This window comes from Rhagoletis pomonella, unplaced genomic scaffold (genome assembly GCF_013731165.1).
Source record: "Rhagoletis pomonella isolate Grant_MI unplaced genomic scaffold, Rhpom_1.0 Rhpom_scaffold_00013, whole genome shotgun sequence".
NCBI lineage: Eukaryota > Metazoa > Arthropoda > Insecta > Diptera > Tephritidae > Rhagoletis > Rhagoletis pomonella.
In genome coordinates this window covers 1,832,298-1,840,127 of record NW_023458567.1, presented here as the reverse complement: position 1 = coordinate 1,840,127, position 7,830 = coordinate 1,832,298, and positions in this window count along the sequence as shown.

Genomic DNA, 7,830 nt, shown 5'->3' with positions numbered 1-7,830 from the left:
CCCATTAAGGGTCCGGATATTCCAGGTGCATACCCTTAAATCATAGTTGAATTATAGGAACTAGGTAATTAGAATGCATACATATGTACATATGTATCACAATATGAGTATCAGATGAAAGAGGTTTAAAAAGGTTGCCAACTGTTTAAAAAGTTAAATTCGAGCTATTCAACAAATTTCAATTAATTATAACAATATGGATATCAATCGAAATACTTTTGAAAGGACATCCTTTTTAAACTGCACGTAAGTAAGAAAAGGTATAACAAGAGAATTTTCGGGAGTTTTGCACAAAGTTTAGGAATTATATTTTTATGTTTTTTTTTTGTTGTAACGGGTGATTTTTTTGAGGTTAGGATTTTCATGCATTAGTATTTGACAGATCACGTGGGATTTCAGACATGGTGTCAAAGAGAAAGATGCTCAGTATGCTTTGAAATTTCATCATGAATAGACTTACTAACGAGCAACGCTTGCAAATCATTGAATTTTATTACCAAAATCAGTGTTCGGTTCGAAATGTGTTTCGCGCTTTACGTCCGATTTATGGTCTACATAATCGACCAAGTGAGCAAACAATTAATGCGATTGTGACCAAGTTTCGCACTCAGTTTACTTTATTGGACATTAAACCAACCACACGAATGCGTACAGTGCGTACAGAAGAGAATATTGCGTCTGTTTCTGAGAGTGTTGCTGAAGACCGTGAAATGTCGATTCGTCGCCGTTCGCAGCAATTGGGTTTGTGTTATTCGACCACATGGAAGATTTTACGCAAAGATCTTGGTGTAAAACCGTATAAAATACAGCTCGTGCAAGAACTGAAGCCGAACGATCTGCCACAACGTCGAATTTTCAGTGAATGGGCCCTAGAAAAGTTGGCAGAAAATCCGCTTTTTTATCGACAAATTTTGTTCAGCGATGAGGCTCATTTCTGGTTGAATGGCTTCGTAAATAAGCAAAATTGCCGCATTTGGAGTGAAGAGCAACCAGAAGCCGTTCAAGAACTGCCCATGCATCCCGAAAAATGCACTGTTTGGTGTGGTTTGTACGCTGGTGGAATCATTGGACCGTATTTTTTCAAAGATGCTGTTGGACGCAACGTTACGGTGAATGGCGATCGCTATCGTTCGATGCTAACAAACTTTTTGTTGCCAAAAATGGAAGAACTGAACTTGGTTGACATGTGGTTTCAACAAGATGGCGCTACATGCCACACAGCTCGCGATTCTATGGCCATTTTGAGGGAAAACTTCGGAGAACAATTCATCTCAAGAAATGGACCGGTAAGTTGGCCACCAAGATCATGCGATTTGACGCCTTTAGACTATTTTTTGTGGGGCTACGTCAAGTCTAAAGTCTACAGAAATAAGCCAGCAACTATTCCAGCTTTGGAAGACAACATTTCCGAAGAAATTCGGGCTATTCCGGCCGAAATGCTCGAAAAAGTTGCCCAAAATTGGACTTTCCGAATGGACCACCTAAGACGCAGCCGCGGTCAACATTTAAATGAAATTATCTTCAAAAAGTAAATGTCATGGACCAATCTAACGTTTCAAATAAAGAACCGATGAGATTTTGTGCGTTTTTTTTAAAAAAAAAGTTATCAAGCTCTTAAAAAATCACCCGTTAGAAAAAATATTAGAATAAAAAATGTTGCATATATTGTGAAAAATTTGTTGTTCCAAACTTTTTTCCGGCAGTGTATTTTATAAAAAAAATTTCAAAGCAAAGTTACTCAGCTTTCAATTGAGTTTTTACGAGTTAACAGTAATTACTTAGGATCTGATTAATCAGAATCTCACTTATCACTTTTTTTTTGATTAATCAGGATTACGATTAATTAAAAAATTATTAAATCGACCAATCGCACATCCCTAGTCGATACCAGTAGCACATCACAAAAATTGTAGCAAAAAATTGTCTCCAGACATACTTTCGTTCGCAAGAAATCAAGACTCCACTATACTCTGGTTGCCACTATGGGTCTGAATAACTCGCTATTTAACTAGACTTTCAAATGTTAAGTGAGTAAAATTTTTTCGCGACTGTATCTAGTATTTCTCAATTGAATTAAGTTTTGACAAGTCAAAAATTTCGAATCACAGATTTTATGCTGGTTTGAACCGTTTAATTGTCAGAATCAGTGGGATAATCTTCATAGACATTTCCACGAAGGCATAAATGATCTGCTCCTAAAAAGGTTACACAATCTCTATTGGTTAATTATTCTCTATGGTTAAAAATGATTAACTCGAAAATCTTGTTGCTGGTATTTTCTTAAAAACTATTCTCTGTAAATTTAAATGCTACTTGAATGCCATCAATTTTCCTCACCTTTCTTATGGCAACATTTTATGCTTCGCCGAAACTCAATTTAGTCTAACTGAATGCTTGAAACAAAACCAGTAAGCACAGCAAACAGAAAAAAAATCATAAAAACATTTCTCTCACCTTCAAAAGCGCCTGTTTGTTTATTGCAAAGTGAAATAAGCGTAACAAAATTTCTAAGTTTCAAAGGTAAGCGTCCGCAAGAAGCAACTTCATTACATTTGAACTCAGTCCGGAAGGCATTTGAAAGAGAAAATGATATAGAATTAAGTGCTCGCAGAGTAGAGAAAAAAAATCGGCGAACGCAGCTCGGGAATATAAAAAGTAAATTAAGGAAATGAAAAGTAATAACAAAAATTGCAGCATATAATTGCGCTTTATGCTGAGTTGGTTGCTCTTAGCTGCCAGCCACATTTACTTATCAGCGGCCAGCAAGCAGCGCAGTGTGGCAACGGGAGATAGTGAGAGTGATATGCAGTGGTGGGCACGGCGGGTGGCAATGGCAGCGCGGTGGCTGGGCAGCGAACCTGTGCTATGTAGTTGTTGTGTTAGCAAAAAAAAAAAAAGCTGACGTTTTACGCCTGCTGACCAGCCAACTAATGAATGGAAATAATGCTAAGTATGATGAAAAACAACAAAAAAAAAACTACAATCACATTTAAATAGCGCACAAATTTGTTGAAGCGCAAAAGTGTGGCGTTCACACCTTCGCCACAATGCGCATCCGCCCGGCGCGCCTGCAGCATAGCTACTGCAAAGTTTTGATTAAAACACATTTAAGCTATTTGCACTGCTGAATATTAACTTCATCTCCTTGCGCCGCTGCACCTAATTTGTGGTTGCCAGTGATGGCTATGTAGAATTATTTTTTCTTTTTATTTCATTTATTTTTCCCCCCACGTTTTTATGTATATAATTTTATCTCACTCCAGGCGCGTTGTTGTTGCATTTTTATTTCACTATCTATTCGCACTTTCCATTTACATTTCACTGATTTCCATTTGCACTTAATGATGATTTTTTATGCACTCGTAAATGCGCGCATCTCATTTTCTAGTATTTAAAAGTGGCTCAGGAATCGGTGTCTCCCCGGCAGTCCTGCAGCAGGTTCGTTGAGTTGCTGGTGAGACATCTTTCCCGCCCCTGCAGTGTGCGACGACCGGACTTTTCGTTAATGAATCCGATTAGTTCGGTTATTTGAGTGGTCGCTCGCTGATTGACTGACTGCTGCCCAACTGCTTCACAGAATTTGGTTACCGAAGAAAGGTAATAAAAGCGGAAAAAATCATTCAAATGGCAAATGTGTGTAAAGGTGTGAAGTCAATTAAATTGATGAAGTCTTACGCACAGGCTATTATCTTAACTGAACAGTTGTGGAGGACATAGAATTGACAATGATTTGAGTGAGAGGCTAGTTCTCATTTTATTACCATTCTAAATTTTTTGTATGTTTACGTATATAAAGCTTCTTAATTTTTCGGTTGGTGTTTTAATTTTATTTTACATTTTTCAGCGCGCGAAAATTTTTTAATTCGCAAGTTTTACCTTTTTCGGCTCAAGAGTTTTTATATTCTCCACGGAACTTCTATTTGTGAATTTATTACCATGTTCGGACCGAAAACGAAAACACTTTGAAAATAAGTTTTGGAATTGTGGGCTGGAGCCTATTCCCACCGGCTGTTAGTATTTTCGTTGACATTTCTTACATCCTTTGTTTACAGTTTTACTACATAAAAACCTAACCTAAATCTTGTTCTTTCATTTATTTTTCATTAACAATTATTTTCTTTTATTCTTATTTTAATTTAACCAGCCAATAAAATAAGACTTCCACTTCGATAACTAATTAAAAAAGAACTAGCGAAGACACTGATTGGAATGAGTGGAACGTGAGTTTTCAAGCAGTTTTCAGCGAATTTCAGCAGTTTTTCGTGAATTTCGGAAAACTGTTTTAGCGGTTTTTGTACAATTTTTAATTTTATGAAGACGTGTTTATAAAAGGGTGTAGAAACTTGCGATGGAGTTAAATATGTATGATTAAAAGGATTACGTTCTTTCTCTGCCGTGAGTAAATAAATTGCGACTCGCGAGCTGTATATTTTCGACTTGCCAGTTTTATTTTTACAAAGAAGTTTTTCATTCACCACTGGTCGTAAATATGTATGATTAAAAGGATTACGTTCTTTCTCTGCCGTGAATCAATAAATTTCGACTCGCGAGCTGTATATTTTCGACTTGCCAGTTTTATTTTTACAAAGAAGTTTTTTATTGACCCCTGGTCGTATTAAAGCTTTCTGATGAGTTACAAATTTTCACTTGAAAGTTTAATATTTTCAATTCTCAGGTAACGGTGGTGAAAAATTAATAAGGGCACTACATTTTAACAAATTTTTTCCGTTTTTTTTTTTGTTTATTTAATATTAATTGTTATTTTTTATATCTTATCTAACAAAAACTAAATGAATTCAAGCTTTGTACAAAAATTAAAAAAAAAAAAATCGGCAAAAATGCATCTAAATTTCAAAATCAGATTTTTTAGAAGGTAGTTTTATAGCCCATTAAACTTTAGTATAAAAAAGTGCAAATTTAAAGCTCCTAAAAAATCGCGTTGATTTTTTATATAATTGTTTTTTTTTGGAATGAACATATTACGCACTTTTTTCCATACCGAAAAGAAACAAAAATGTCGAACATACTTCGTAAGGAAGTTAATGCGTGAAAAAAACTGCCAAATATCAACGCAATTTTTTAGCAACTTAAAACTTTACTAAAATGTAATGGGCTATAAAACTGCATAATCAAATTCGTAAAATCTGATTAAAAAGTTGAAAATTTAGATGCATTTTCGCAGAATATTTATAATTTTCGCACACAGTTTGAAATATGAATTTATATGGTTTTTGTTACATAATGAGCTATACTTTTATCAAAAAATAATAAATATTTAATAAACAAACGAAAACAAGCAAAATTTGTTAAAATGTCGGTTCCTTTTTATTTTTCTACCACTATATATTAAAAACAAAAAAATATGGTTTAAATAATTTTATTTCGTGAAATAAACTTTTTGACGAGCGAATTTCGAATTCTTGTTTGTAGAACCTTGTTATATTATTCGGTGGCAGATGTAGGATACATACGACGATATTTGTTTTTTTTTTTAATATTGCTACTGGAGTAATTAAAATACTTCCTTAGAAAAAGTTTAATGCTGCATTTCCACTAGGCTTTAAATGGCAAAAATTGTAATGAAAAAGTTGGGCATTAAAATACAGTCGAAGCTAAATTATTACGTTCAAAAAGTAGTCATTAAGTTCATTTCCACATGGCATTTTTTAAATATCACCAACTCTTTGTCATTTCAATGCCTAGTGGAAGTTCGGTACAATAACTTTGGTGAGCTTTAATTTACTATCATTAGTGTGGTGCGTTAGGGTGACAAGAGCTGAGATCTGGTGGGTAAGTATTTACTAAGCCAGGATACTTTAGGTCAATGAATTTTCGAGAAACAAAAATGTTCTCTTTGAGCCAAGAACATCGATATATCTCACTTTGAGATCCGACTGTAAATGCCCAAGATATAACGAAAACTGTAAAAAGGCAACCTCAAAGCAAAAAAAGAAATAAAATTTTTTTTTCCAAATTGCCTTGCAATAATACGTTAGATTCGAAGGTGTACGGCGAACCTTTTTTATCTGGTACGGTTCTACTGTCCATTAAAAAGCTGTCGAATTTTATGTTTTCGAGTCACGAGCTTTAATTTTAAAGATATTGAGTTCACTGCCAAATTGAAAGCTCCGTCAAACTGACACGTGAACAGTCTAATGAAAGCCTTTTGTATAAAATAAGAAAAACATTTTTATGGGATCGGCACTCAAATTAGTCAATATTTTTTTTTGGTTCTCTCTCAAAATAGTTAACTGGTAGTTTAAAAAGTTTTCTGAAGTATTTTGAGGCGAGTAGAAGATTTTTCAAGGTAGAAGGTAGACATGGACGCTTGCCAGCAAGAAAATGAGGTTTTCAAGCCAATGGAAAAGAAAACAGGTATTAATTGCGAATCCACCAATGTGAATCACTCCCGTTTGAGTACCCAGCTTTTAAGCGGCGATACCAACTCTCGTTTCTTTTCAAAGCACAGCCCTCACTTGTATTATAACTTATGCTCGATTTGCCATATGATTTACTACACTTCCCTCCGCCGAAAAAGTCATCGAACTTTTAACCAAGCTCTTCCAGCAACCTTGAAGTGCAGCGAATTTCGCAAAGAACTTCAAAAATTCGTCAGACCACAACGGCGACGCCTGCGAAAGTGGAAACCAAACAAAAGCATATTCAATAATTCCGCGTCAGAGAAATCATCGAATGGAGCGCAAAATATACACAAACCAGAATCTCGAACTGACTAACAGACAACTGGCACAGCGAACCCCATCAATGGTCCACACCCACGACCACAATGCCCCTCCGTAAGTATGCGATTTATCAATTTGTATGACATCCAGCTATGAATTAAGCACAAGCATGGGAGCAAAGTCAAGTCGGTGAGTCACAGCAAAAGCAGGCAAAACAGCTAAATACCAAAGAAAAGGGGCGCGCCTGGTGGGCGTTACTGCCAAAGTTACAGCAAAAGCAGAATCCATGGATGAAAGTATCGGTACTTATTGCTTTCTGTTTTGATTTCATTTCTTGTCGTCGTTTTTGTAGTTACATATTACATTTGTTGTTGCTGCTGTTGCTTGCGGGACACGTAACTGCTGTCAGCTGTCGCATTGAAAATATTCAAACAAATTTATTTGCAATGCAAAGGACGACGATGGCATCGGGGTTGGGGAGTGGGGTGAGAAATTACCATAAGAAGCAAGCAGTCAGCTAAGTGCACGAGCGTGTGGCGAAAAGTTGCTGAATGTTGGTTACTTGCACACTGGTTTTTTGCGCGCAGCTTTTTGCTCCTACAGTGGCTGATGTGGCAAAGGAGTGCGCACCTGAGCGTGGGTTGCTGAGCTGCATGCGCTGAGAGTTGAAGGGGGGAAGTTAGCGCAAGGAAAAAGCACCAAACTACATATATGTATATGTACATATGTATGTATGTATGTAGATGAAAGTTTTACGTTGCTTGGTTGCTTGCCTGGTCGGCTCTGTGGCGGCCGTGGCGGTGGGAATGTCAGTGTGGCGAGATTTTGTGGCCTTTCCTAGAGCGACACACAAAATTGAATTTATTAACAAACAAATGCGAAACAAACTGAAACAAATCGAAATGGAAATGGCAATAACTATACAAATGTACTGTACACGAATGACAGGAATGAAAGCAAAAAATATGAAGGAAAAATTTGTGCGAATCTAGATAGAGGATAGTGAATTCGTATGAGAAGCAATAAAGCTAACCAGAAAAATAAATCGTTGACGTGAATATGTATACATATATGTATTTAGTTATGCAAGTAAATAGCAAGCGAAGTTAAAAAGTATTTCATAGATTTATATATAAAAAAATTAAAT